At 36.5% G+C, this 14950-nt stretch overlaps 1 long non-coding RNA gene across 1 annotated transcript; it reads right to left on the minus strand.

The window, feature by feature from the left end:
• Window positions 1-8132: 8132 nt before the first annotated feature.
• Window positions 8133-13122, minus strand: LOC124253601. Its single transcript, XR_006892244.1, has 2 exons — window positions 10996-13122; window positions 8133-10681 (listed from the first exon to the last, which is right to left on the minus strand). It is a non-coding gene; the product is annotated as an uncharacterized LOC124253601 (long non-coding RNA).
• Window positions 13123-14950: the final 1828 nt, after the last annotated feature.

Genomic DNA, 14950 nt, shown 5'->3' on the forward strand with positions numbered 1-14950 from the left:
GGTGCAAGTCAATTTTTGAGAAATATATTAACAATAAATCTAACATTACAGGCATAATTATGTCAGCTCATTTTTCTTCTAAACTTTGATTAATTCAATGGCATATTTCTTTCATTACACATTGCAATGAAAGCAGTGCAATTGAAATTTGTCTGGTGCAACTAGGTTTTTATCTTAGCTTGCACCTGGTGCAAGTAGGTTAACAACTCCTAAATCGAGCCCTGCCATATAATAGTCATGATTTATAAGTTTCTTGATTATTAAATCAGAGGTGCAGAGTGATGTCCTTGGTGTCTACGTCCAAAAACTCTAACCCAGTTTATTCATTTGTCGGTTTGAAATCTGTCAGATATGTTCTTGATTTACGATAGAGATATGACAAAATGGATGTCTTTGGCTTATTTAGTGTTTAGTGTTTATGTAGGTGTTCCCTCACAGTAAACAGATTAACAGGGTCCAATCTCATTCAGATCAGATCTCATACGCAATCTTTGTGTGAATTACTGTAAAAGGTTTCATCAGGTGAACTTTCAAACCAACCAATCAACATTGAGGCTTCTAAATTCTCAGTAACAGTGAGCATGGTCAGGAAAACATTCAGACAAGCATGTCTGATTTCAGTATCTCAATAACAAATATAATCAAGGCATTCCAAATTGAAAAAACAAGACAAACACACTTGATATGATGTGGATATTTTAAGTGTCTTGTGCACCAACCCATTTACACTCGAAAGGGTGTCCTATCTTATGTATATTGTTTTCTGTGTCAGGTTTCTTTTACAAAGATTGAATATCATTTAATCAAGGTGGTATTAATTGAAGCAAATCATTCAGATATTTGTTAGAAGGTGATTGGCCAATCTTTCCTTCTACATTGCGCAGTCAAAGGTCACGTGATTTAATCTTCTGTGGTAGTGTCTTCAGATCTTCACGATGAGTGGTACTGTATTACACAGTAAAAAGATCTGATATTTATGATATTGAACACTGTCACCTGACAAGGTTTCAAAGTGAGATAATGTCAGGAACTGATGCCATTCCTTTATGGGAACTGATCATTTGTCCGTTGAAAGGAATAAGAAACAATTTTCTTCTGAAAAATGTTGATTCTCATTATCATGCCAGTTTTGTGATTGTGAAGCATGTCATTTGAATGGCCAGTTGTGATTATGCCTTGTGGTAAATGTCTGATTCAAATTTGTTTTATGAATGTCAAGACTGTCTAGAGTTATCTTTCCTTACCTGAACCATGACACCATGGTTTCTGACTTGTTTTATGTTTATGAATTGAGTCAAGCAGTGTGTAACTTGAGTGAGCAGTGTGTTACTGTTGTTTTGGAATTATGACATTTATAATTTAAATTAGAATTATTTGACAAGGTCACCAAGAACAAAATGCTGTCATACTAGCTTGGCAACCATAAAAAGCTTGATCAGCTTGAGTAAACAAAGTTACCAAACTTGATCCAGAAGTGGAAGAGCACAATCTAAATCTACTAAATCCAGTGTTTCAGCTGTCTGTTTTACCTGGTCCAAGGTCCCTTTAATTGATATTTATCCGTTGATCACTTGAGAAATGTCATGGTTTGATGTACATGTGACTGCACCAAACTGTGTTCAGATAATGTAAATAGAATGGGACGTCTGCCCTATAGGTGACTTATCTCATTTTGCCTGAAATGTGATGTAACATGTGATATATATGAGTTCAATATTGCAGTTAGTTGTACCAAATGTTTGAAGAGGGAGCGTTTAGAATATGAAGATGATAAAGTACATCTTAGGCAAGTCCCACTTATCCTGTTCTTCAGAATGAAGTTGACTGTTCCATAATATCTTGTATGTTTGGTAGGGATGGTGGGGCTACCTGGTGGTTAAAGCATTTGCTCGTCATGCTGAAGATGGGGTTTGATTCCTCACATGGGTACAATGTGTGAAGCCCATTTCTGGTGTCCCCCGATATGATATTGCTGGAATATTGCTAAAAGCGGCGTAAAACCTAACTCACTGACTCACTCACTTAAGCAGCAAGGAGAGGTCGAATAGCTTCATGATTAAGGTGTTCACTCATCATGCTTATGACCCAGTTTTAATTCAGTACAAGCCTCATGATAATGTGACCTGGGCTCGTGAGGTGAGGTGAGGTGAGGCCTCCACCATATAGCTGGAACAATATTGTTGTGTGCGACATTAAGCCACAAGCAAACATACAAACTTAACTTGTGAAAAATGGTTGTGCAAGACTAGTCAATGAAACCCCCCCCCAAATATTTAGTAGTTTGAATAGCGGTTACATATATGAATACACCATAGAAAAGCCTGAAATTCCACAAGCCCTTTCTGGATTTCCATCTCTACCAGAATAACGGCTAGACCCAGATGAACAATATATTCAAAGGTCAGTAAGCCCTATCAGTCCTCAACCAATAAAAATGAAGATCTTGCCATGTACTCAGTGATCTACGTATACACACTGGTGGTAATTGTAGTTATCACGAGAAAATTCTGTTAATAGTGACAGTGCTGTTGAGCCCATCAGTTTCTATTCATGTAGTTGTGATGTTATAATGTAGACGTTGTATCTGTTTTCATTTAGTCAACATTATCAACAAATATGTTTCTGTTTTCAACATGTTTTGAGGCAATATGCTAAAATGCAGGAAAAACAAAAATGATAGAGAATGCGTTGTTGATTTGTGGTAAAAGTTATTGAGCAAAAACAAAAAAATTCAATCAATAAAACATCAAAATTCTCAGTAGACACATGAAAAACTAGTCCCCTGCTGAAAATAGTGAGATGTTTGGCAACAGTATTTATATTTTAACATATGAAGAGTTCAAGATCAACAAAAAAATATTTAATGAAATTTGTTATCTTCATTAAATTTGTTATCTTCATTAATTTAGAGGCATGTTTATGCTGTGTTTTATATTTCAACCTATTTTGCAATTATCTCCCAACTGACAGACACCTGACAGACAGTCGATTGACAGACACTGAACTGCAAACTGCCTGTCTGATGATGGGAGGATACATATTTTGCTTATGAAGAAATTGTCCCTATTGTTCGAATGACTGTATGAGACATTCATCCTCATATACATTTCATATCATATTGTTATTTTAGTTCCTATACTATAATAACTTACCCAGCAGATATATTGTGAATACTGAGGGCATTTTAACTCTTGCAACTTCATTGGAATAGTTAAAACAGTATTGTGATACTTCAATGGAGTTTTTCTCATATTTGAAATAGAGCAAATCTTTGATTCAAACTGATTTCGTTAGGTATGCAGTTAAAAAAACAAGTATGAACCATTCATTCTATGACTGGGTTATAGACTATATTTTTAACTTCGGAAAATCATATAATCACACTCTTGTTCTTGATGATGTCCAAAGTCCGGAACTTGCAAGTATACAAAAGTGAAAAGGATACTATCATAATATGAAGGATAAGTTTCATTTTATTATTCAAATGACTCCTGTAACTTTAAAATTCTGACTTTTTTGAAGGTATTGTCTTCGTTTTCACAGCTTGAGCAATAGTGAATGAACTTACGCAAAACGATAGTGGAACAAATAACTTTTGTGCTGATTTTGTAACCTGTAATATATACTGTTGGGTGGATTTCTGGACTTTGTACAGGTAACTGATAAAGGTTACCTCCAGAATGGTTCAGAAAGTTGATACAGCTTATTGAAGGAGGAGGGCACATAATATGCCGAATACAGTAAGATTACCAGCCAGAAGCACTGGATTGTCTGGTCCAGCTGGAATATTGCTGAGTGTGGCGTTGAACAACAACCAAACCCAAACGAGCCAGAAGCAACTCAGTTTATACAACTTACAAAAATGTTATGTTTATTTCTTATGGTTTAAATTTTTATTGGAACTGCAGAATTTTTAAGAAATGGATCAGAAACTGTTTAACCAGTGATAGAATTGTTTGTGTTTCATGTTCAACTGTATCAGTGATGCTTCTTACGTCAGTATGTATATATTGTAAGAATTACTCATTGGATGAAAGATCTGGTCAGCTCTATTACTCTAATGAATTGTCCATGGAGAACCTTTGCTTGTTGTATGTTATAGGTAATTTTCTACCAAGTATGTGGAGAGTGAAAGCTGGTCTGTTCATATAATGTTGTTTTGATTTGTTAATAAAGAAATTGTTTATTTTTACTAAATTTGTTGTGTTTTTTAATGTTAACAAGTTCTTGCATTACAAGAGTGGGGTTGACTAATGCATGTAGTATTCACAGGATTTGTTTACATATTAATATTCTATCATGAATGGATCATTGTGGGTCAAGATCATGGCACACCCTCGTTATGAAAGCATATGAGTATATTTTTTGTTTTCTGTGTTGCCATGTTTACAATAGTACTGCAGTAGAAATGTGTATTCATAAAAAGGAAGTGGTGTTTTGAGAAATGAATTGCATGTAACTTTGTTATCAGAAGTAGTGTTCAAGACATTCATGCATCTATCTGATAAAGCTAGCAAATGTATCATGGGAACATCAGATTTGGATCAAATATACTACCCATCAAAAGTTTAGACTTACTTAAAGCACTCACCATACTTAATGTGATTACATCGAAGAAGAATTTCTCCATTAACTTGGGGGAAATAGCTGCAAGCCTTATACGGATCAATTGCATGTGGATCATGCATCAAATTGCTGCAAAGCATGTGCAAATATCGTGCATGTGAACAGCTGCGTTTTTGTTATTTACTGAACTCATGACAATAATATTTTCAATTTTTACGAATTTGTTTTTCAATACAATCAGTTCATGTGTAAACAGTACCTTTAAACAGAATGGAATATTTCGCAAAATCTAGTTTAGAACAGTTGACTGAAATAAGTGGCCACATTTACTCAAGTGAGTCTATAACTTTTGATGGGTAGTATACTTCTAAACAGTACAAGGACCAAAATAGTGATCTTCCACTGATCCTTGGTAAATAGCGAGTACCATATTTTTCCAGATCATTCTTCAGACCACCAGTACTGTCAGTAGACAGGAATTGCACTTAATTTCACTTGCACATGGTACTTAGAATTTGGTATTAGGAATTCAAGTAGTTATCCATTTCACCTTACCAAAGGCACCAGACAGGAAAATGCATTATAATGTGTAAGAATCTTTGGAGTCCACAGTGAAAACATTTGTCTTTTGTTCCATGTCCAACAGTGATGACACTAATGTCATACCTTTTGACCATTTCCATCAGTTGTTTCTGCCACTCTGAACAGTATTCCTGTTATATACGGGCATATGTAGAATAGTGCATCCCCCCAAAAAAATTCAACATATTTTCTTGGGGATTATATAAATTATAATGATGAGGCAGGGGGTTCCGTGTGGTATGGAGGAGAGGTTGATTCACATCCTACTTCCTCAAGAAGGATCAATTCCACTCCTAAAGCTCAGATGTAACAAACAAATAACACAACTCATCCATTGTAAACAAATATATTTGCATGAAAACAAATTCATGTATTGGTCACATGATGCCAATAGAGAAAATCTACATACAAGATCATGCCAATCCTTGGATGTAAACGTGTCCATCATGTACAAGGGAAATACGTCGCACCCAAGGTGGGTCCACCTAGGAGAACGGGGGACACTAGTCCCTACAAAAGATACCCTAATCCTTGATAATCCCTAGTATTACATCTTTCACCATAAATACCCTGGACCTACGTAATTTCGAGCAGTTTCATTTGATTACCAAAGGAAATATTGTGCTTCGTCAGCAGTTTACAAGACTATCTCAGTCCTGTTTACTGCTGACTAAGCGATATAACCATTTACCAAAGCTATGGTGAACTATGGTGTAGTCTAGTGGCAAGACAACAGATGGCAATGTCCTTCTCGAACAGAGCCTTACGAGTCCAGGGTATTTATGTTGGAATAAAGATAAAAGACCCTGGGTTACAGAGGATGGAAAACAACCTGATTTTCTTTTATTCTACATACAGAGTTATCATTGTGCTCTCATGTTGAATATGAATTGTTCATTTGGATGATATGATGGAACTATGGCAGTTAAAATAATGGCTGATAAAAGTACTGGTCAGCGATGCTGGCCCCTGATTAAAATGTGTGTCCCTTCATCAGTGTCCTGTGGAGAGAACCAGCAACTCATTCAAGAGTGGTCAGTGAGAAGTCATACCAAGACTCAGATGGGTGTCAGTCTCGATTCAGAGAAGTGTTAATTGGCTACAATTACATTTCTCTTGGCAAATAATTAGCATTCTAGTAGTTGATCTGTACTGTGCCATTTGTAGTAAAACTTGCTTCTCTTCACTTTTTTGCTCACATCTGAAAGTCACACCACTTTAGGCAAATTGAATAGAACACTGCTGATATCCAATATGGTCCTAAATCAACACCTGCTCTAGGCTGCAAGCACTCGGGGGAGAGCCACATATGAGTGAGTGAGTAAGTATGGTTTTACGCCGCTTTTAGCAATATTCCAGCAATATCGGAGCAGGAGACACTGGAAATGGGCTTCACACATTGTACCCATGTGGGGAATCGAACCCAAGTTTTTGGCGTGGCATGCGAACGCTTTAACCACTAGGCTACCCAACCGCCCCCTGAGCCACATGATATATGATAGCTAAATATAAGGGACAGTCACGTACATGGATTTTATTTTTGATAATTTTGGTAATTTGTTTTATTGTCTATTTTGGAGTCTTAATCTGCTTTTAGCATTATTGCAGCAAGATCACAGAAATGAGCTTTATAGATTGTACCCATGTGTTAAATTGAACCCAGGACTGTGGTGTGATGAGCAAACACATTAATCAAGAGGCCACCCTTGGTGTCCTAGAAAAGGCCTATGAACTATGGAGTCATACATGCTTGACTGGAGCAGGATTTTTAAGTACAGTAATAGATTTCATACCCATGAAGATCCGGGGGTAGAATAGGTCTTCATGAACCCATGCTTGCCACAAAAGGCGACTATGCTTATCGTAAGAGGCGACTAACGGGATCGGGTGGTCAGGCTCACCGACTTGGTTGACACATGTCATTGGTTCCCAATTGCGCAGATCGATGCTCATGCTGTTGATCACTGGATTGTCTGGTCCAGACTTGATTATTTACAGACCACCGCCCTATAGCTGGAATATTGCTGAGTGAGGCGTAAAACTAAACTCACTCACTCTCTCACAATAGATTTCAAGTTACTCATTGATCAAGACAGTCTGGTCTACATGCTGTACTAACTGTGGGAAGGTACCTCATTTCTTAGAAAAATTACTTCAGTCCTATACCACTTTCCATAAGCAAAGTGCTGACTGTCTTCGAGCAGACATATAAATGGTCCTGTGCCCCAGGAACTGGGAAGGAAATTACCCATGGAGAGTTTATGTTCCAGTTCATGAGTGGGTTAGGTTCCCAGTAGTTTGAGAATTCAGTGGGGACTTGTTGTTTAACTTTGCACTCATCAATATTCCAGCCATATAGCAGCTTGTACGCAGCTCAGTCTGGACAAACCAGTGATTGACAGTGTGAGCAACAGCCCATGTGGGCAAATTCCTCGGTCATTTCATAACAGATGAATTGTCCACTATATAAACAAAAATCCTGTGTTGATGGAACACAAATGGAGCCTATAGTTCATCAAATTTGAATTCTGAACATTTGACTTCATTGTTTGGAGTAATACCAGGACCGAGAATGCACTCAACATGTCCTGCCAGCGTCGAACATACAAGGTATTCAAACAACCGAGGGTCAATGAGGTCAAAGGTGAAAGAAGACAAACAGGGCACTGATGAAGGGACAGCATTGGTCAAGATGATTCCTGTTTCTTTGACCACCCGACTAACCACATGACAGTATAAACACTAATTAGTGAATATCATTTGGCATTGAGAAAGCTGGTGCTTCTGGCGACCTCATTCAAAAGAAGATAAATTCAAACAGATCATCACTTGAAAAAAATGTCTGATTGGAGAACACAGTTCTCTGCTTTGCATCTGATTGGCTATTTGTGTACCAATCAGTATTGGAGGTTTCAGATTCTTGAAGACATAACCGAACTGAATTGAACAAAAACTGTTTGACAGGCTGAATACAAAGCTCTTGATTTGGTGTTACTTAAAATGCAGCATATATTCTCCAAGCAACAATGTAATAAAAACATTCATGAGAACACTCTGCAAATGCAGATAATTCTAGCTGTTCAGACACTGAAAGAGGGTCTTATAAGTAGATTAAAACCTTTGTCTCAGAATACAATTTGTTTCTTCCTTCCTCACAACAGGACAAAATCAGTAAAATACATATAAACAAATACATACTTGAAGCATATCATATAGAGCACTGTTCAAATCATAATGTACATCTAATGCATTTCTTTGTACAAAATATACAAACTAATATTAGAAAAGAATATGATACAATCACTCACACATGGGTCATGGTATGAGACCACAACTTATTAAAAGGCTGTCAGTATCGTTTGTTGGAACGTGTCCAATGTAAATGGCACCTGACTGTATTTGCAGTAGTTCCACAATATTAAAATCATCAGCTTCATCTCCAGCATGTTTCCAATCTGAGTAAAACAAATTGTAACACTTTCCTAACAACTTTTCAAGAAGTTCGAAATTTATAAAAAAAATTAATGAATGTTGTTTTGTTTCAAGTAATGCCAATCTCAAGAGTTGAAATATACAGTTCACAGAATAGGTTCAGGAAGCATTTAAAGATTTAATTTCTATTATTAGATGATATTTAATGATCTTTGGAAATCACTTAAAAGCACATAAAAGGGTTTTGACAAATCTACTCCCCAAAATTTGTTCTTTGAATGACAACAAAATGACAACTTCGTCAAAATGTAATCCATGTAGCAACAATTACATCTTACAAAGTTTCAAAGTTCTTAAGACTCTATATAAACTCCACTATTCAACACTTCTTGTATTTAAAAGATTCCCTCTATCAAAACATTCAAACCTATATTTTGAGGTAATGATTGTATCAATTTGTTCAAATGCCATTTTTCACATAAATACTACACAATACACACAAGTATCCTTTTATCAAATTCACAAACATAACTTGGTCAGCCTGGACATACAGCTCACCATATGGAACAGATCAACCTGGAGTCAACTGTAACATGTTCAAAACAAACACAATAACCCTGGACCTGGATGCATGTCTCTCTCCTCAAGGATACACACCATGGATGACAAACACAGGAATTTCATTGGTTAATTTCAGTGTGCTAAATGACTCATAACATCTGGATTTTCTTGGACAATGACCTCTTGTTAAGGATCTCATTCTACACATGGATAGTAGCGCTATAAAGGTTGTAAGCCTGATAAGTTAAGATCATTGTTTTAACACAGTCAGCTTAACACAGTTTAGATTTTGTATAAAGTGAAACATGACACATTTAATGCAACATCTTCAACAGAGAAGCTGATTCTATGACAATAAGAACCCTCAATAAGTCAAACCATTTCTCTGGTTCACTGGAATTCAAACTAGCAGCGTTTGACTTTATTCCAAACTGATTGCCATCAAGATAAAGTTTTATGCATTGTCCATTTGTGTGGAATTGAACCTGTCTTTCATATGAAAAGCCACAACATATCTGCTATGCTACCTCATCAACCTTGATAGTGACCAAGAAAAAGCTAAAAAGATGACATGGTCTGTGCTCAAACAAATATCAAACATTTTCCAGACCAAGACAAATTGGCCTGGGCTGCAACAAAAAGCAAATATTTTTACAAGGTTTTCCTTTTCTTCAAGTCATTGCCAAAGATAATGGTAGGTCTGTTTTGCAGCAAGCGTTATCGTACAGTCCAGGGCTATTGTGGTACCTTGCTCTAGTGAATGACCACTGACATGACATGGAAGATTGAGATTTTTGTCTGTGTGAATAATGAGAATGTATTTCTATATATACAGCAGCCTTGTGATGGTATAAATATACAAATTGAAACTTAGCATGGTATCACACACTAAATGTTCCATGGAAGGGATGAACCATGATCCGAGTGTACAAGGAACAATGTCTTACATAAGATGTTTGATATGATACAGAGAATTTTGTATCTCTGAACAGATGAAAACCGCAATATTAAGCCATTCAGTCTCATCAAAGTCAGAACCTATACCTCTTTCTGACAGGATCTGAAGTACCCTTTAAAGGAGGTGCCAGTAGGTGAAGATTGAGCAATTTGACCATGTAATCAAAATGAAACCTGCAGGGTTTTTCAGCCAATCAGATGTCAGTATTTCCTCAGTTTACTGTTGTCAGTCGAGTTATTGTCCACAGTTTGGAAATTTTGGTTCGAACAAATAACAAGTAAAGAAAACAACATTGTGAAGATACCATGGCAGCATAAATGAAATTATGTACAATTTTTATATCATTCTTCTTTCAAACCTGCTGCCGAAAAACCTTTTTGAAACAACAAATATCAGATGTGCAGCTTTGAATACTCTGACCACTCACATAAACAGTTTCGAAGTCTCCATGGTGATTATCTGTCATTCTGCCCTAGATCTAACATATCTTTACACAGACACACATCGAATCTGACTTGAATGAAATTAGGTAAGCATTCAATGTGAAACATCTATAATTCAGTGTTCACGAATAGCATCTGACTCTCTGACAAATCCGGTAGATTCCCCAACGGTCCGATAGAAGTCTACAACCCACCAGCCCCAGTGTCCCAACTGTATATTTCACAATGACTGACTGAAGTTGTTATATGTGACATGTGACAGTTGTTTGCTGTTTATTGCTGTTTATAAATCTTATGTTTGTTAATAATTTCAATGCCAATTATAAGAAATGCTATATCTGAAATGTGAGATTAATTTTATTCTATGGGTCCTGTGAATTTTCAATGGGTCAGACAGACATCTGAAACTTACAGGACCCAATGTCCTGTTACTTTGAAACACCATTTGTGAACACTGTAATTACCAATCATAACAACTTGGTAACTTGGCAACTGTAAAGTACTATATTCCTGGCAACTGCTAGTGGGATTCGATGACATACATCAACCAGGCAGTGAGTCTAACCACCTGATCCTGTTGGTCGCCTCTTATGACAAGCATTGGTTGCTGAGAACCAACAATAACCCAGATCTTTATGGGTGCATAATATCTAGGTACTACAGGTTTCATAAATAACAATCACAAATACCATAACAATAGCAATAAATTAGGCAAAAGAAATATGGGTTTCCTATTTCAGCAAACAAAACGTAGGAAAGGAAGGTTGGGATGTCGACTTTTTCTTTTAAAAACAGAAATCTGCAGAATGTCCAAGAAGCTTGCTTTCAAATTAAGATAATGACAGTATTTTATCTATAGTGGAGCTAATAAAATTTACTCTTCTTGCATAAAATCAAGACAATATTGGGATGGGGACAAAGCCAAAGTGTCGTATGAAAAAAGAGCTGACTCAGGGGCTTCTGTTTACAGTTAAATACACAGTTTTGTTTTGGACCTTACCTGACCACATTTTCAGTACAATGTTGTTCTAGACGGATACTACTGCGGAAGCACATTTGGATTTCCTCTCATTAATTGCAATAATATAATACAGAGGTAAAGTAATCAACATGAGACATGAAATAATGCTAAACCAAATTGCACTTGAGTTACAAACGTTGTCAGTAGTGGACTGTAAATGCTAATCATGTAAGTTGAATTGGTATAATGCCTTTAACATGTTTGACAAGCAAAACTATTTAAGAGAATTGAAAAAATCAAGCAGTGTCATCTGAAGCATAAGGTAAACCTAACAGACTAGATTAAATTGACAACAAATTCAGGATCATAGTATATATCATTCAAAATCTTTTTGTGAAAACTGTTATCATGATTAGAGCAGGTGTTGTGTTGACAAACCTAGAAACATAATCAGTGTGATCAGGGATTCAAGCCCAAAGGACTAACTCTCCACAGACAATTCTGGCACCTCAACACAACTGGGCCACCTGTGCACATATACTCATAGAAACAAATAAGGGAACACATGAAAGTACAAGTGTTCCTTTGTTTCCAGAATTTCACTCACAGTGCAGTACATACCTTGTGAAGAAACCTGGAAAAGAATCAAGGAACACTTGTACTTTCATGTGTTCCCTTATTTGTTTCCATGAGTATATTAATGCCATTGCCTGGAACTACCATGAACCATACACTGTCAGTTCCGACGTATCACGCATCTAACACATAAATAAGTGCAACGATAATTAATGCCACTGACAACTCATTAGTGCCCTGAGTATGCTTACCACTACTTAATCTGTCATTACATTGACAAGCTACCTGAAAGTAAGACTGACTGACTGACTGACTGAGTTTTAGTTTTACGCCGCTTTTAGCAATATTCCAGCAATATCACGGGCGGGGACACCAGAAATGGGCTTCACACATTGTGCCCATGTGGGGAATCGAACCGGTATCTCGGCGTGACAAGCCAACGCTTTAACCACTAGGCCACCCCTCCTGAAAGTAAGAACACCCTCTGCATTGTACGAGTCTGCCAAAAAGACTGAATGATGTTTTCAGGCCTAACAACCAGACCCAGTTGTTTCCAACTTAAATGACCCATTACTTATCATTTAGCCTAAATTAATGCATGTGCCATTAAACCTGGTCATATCAAACTCTTAATAACACCATTCACACATTAACATGCCTAATAATGTCTTCCAATCCCTTGCATTTGCTGGTATCTAATAAAAGAACATTGGGCTTTGTACCTGAAAACATTTAAAGTACCTGAGTTCATAAAAACTTTCACCGATTTCAGGAAGGAAAAGTGCTTAGTTGCTAAAAAAGATTTGTGAGAACATCATACGGGATTACCCAAATCTGATGACACATTTTACACTTAATTCATCAGGTAATGATAAGTTTCAAGACAGCCCATTAGATGTTATTGAACCTAAAGAGTTTAATGCATCCATTAGTGAATAAGGTTTGATACAATCAGACCCTGGACATAAGATTTATCATCCAAAACTGTGTTCCACAGAAGATATCGCTTGTGTGAGATCAGACGATATCGTTTTGACAGTAGATTTTGTACAATGCCCTGACAATGCTAAGACGTCATGAACTTGTTGACGTCACAATGTTATGACATCGCTGCACTGCAAATCTAACGGCAGTACTGTGTTCAGAGATGTACATTTTTCATTGAAAACTAATGAAGAGTGATTTTTGATGATAAATAGAATCTCACCCTCGTGTCTTCTGATATCAAATATATCAACACTCGTTGATGAAAGCTAAAATATCCTCGGCAAGCCTCGGATATTTGTTACTTTATCAACTCGTGGTGATATATTTGATATCAAAAGACACTCGGTTGAGATTCTCTATATTTTTAACATAGAAAAGTTATGAGGATTAATGTAAATTGACATACATGAATGACATGCCATAGACGACTGATTCTTGTGAAAAGGATCCTACTGGTTGACTTGATAGATATGACACAGACAATGATATATGACTAATGACTGTTTTTAGGACTATGTGTTCGACTGTCTTGGCAATGGTTGAGCGTAGATATGATATATCCCTTGGATTGCTGTACAACACTGGCGTTCTGTTCATAGCCTGTGACTCTTATTTGTCCAGTTGTCATCCATCTAGGTCATGGTGACCTATGTAAACTTGCTGCAAAGTGGCGCAGTATTTTGAACCACCTCCTGGTCTGTTATTTCAGTGTGACATGCTCCTTTGACAGGTGGATGTGTCCGCTGACCTGTGATACCTCCACCTAGTAGGCTTCCATAGAACACCATCACACACAAACTGTTAACACCACAAAGTTCACAGTACTTCCATAGCCTATTATTATATACCAAAACATGATGGCACTGACTGATTCATTTATGTCACCAGCTGTGTAAACCATGACCACTTGGTAAAGAAGAACCTTGACACTGTGCATGGATCCAGATTAAAGAATGGGAGTTACGATAATCTTAGCACTACGACTGTCGTAAGTCTATATTAAAGAATGGGAGTTACGATAATCTTAGCATTATGACTGTCTTAAGTCTATATTAAAGAATGGGAGTTACGATAATCTTAGAGCTATGAGTGTCAGAAGTCCATGTTAAGAATGGGAGTTACGATAATCTTAGCGCTATGATTGTCATAAGTCTATATTAAAGAATGGGAGTTACAATAATCTTAGTGTTATGACTGTCATAAGTGTATGTTAAAGAATGGGAGTTACGATAATCTTAGAGCTATGAGTGTCATAAGTCTATGTTAAAGAACTGGAGTTACAATAATCTTAGCATTATGACTGTCATAAGTCTATATTAAAGAATGTGAGTTACGATAATCTTAGAGCTATGAGTGTCATAAGTCTATATTAAAGAATGGGAGTTACGATAATCTTAGCATTATGACTGTCATAAGTCTATATTAAAGAATGGGAGTTATGATAATCTTTTAGCATATGACTGTCATAAGTCTATATAAAAGAATTGGAGTTACGATAATCTTAGCATTATGACTGTCATAAGTCTATATTAAAGAATGGGAGTTATGATAATCTTAGCGTTATGACTGTCATAAGTCTATATTAAAGAATGGGAGTTACGATAATCTTAGCATTATGACTGTCATAAGTCTATATTAAAGAATGGGAGTTACGATAATCTTAGAGCTATGAAGTGTCATAAGTCCATGTTAAAGAATGGGAGTTACGATAATCTTAGCATTATGACTGTCATAAGTCTATATTAAAGAATGGGAGTTACGATAATCTTAGCGCTATGACTGTCATAGTCTATGTTAAGAATGGGAGTTACGATAATCTTAGAGCTATGAGTGTCACAAGTCCATGTTAAAGAATGGGAGTTACGATAATCTTTAGCTATGACT

This window comes from Haliotis rubra, unplaced genomic scaffold, assembly GCF_003918875.1.
Source record: "Haliotis rubra isolate DU_JTF1 unplaced genomic scaffold, ASM391887v1 Scf546, whole genome shotgun sequence".
Taxonomy (NCBI): Eukaryota; Metazoa; Mollusca; class Gastropoda; order Lepetellida; family Haliotidae; genus Haliotis; species Haliotis rubra.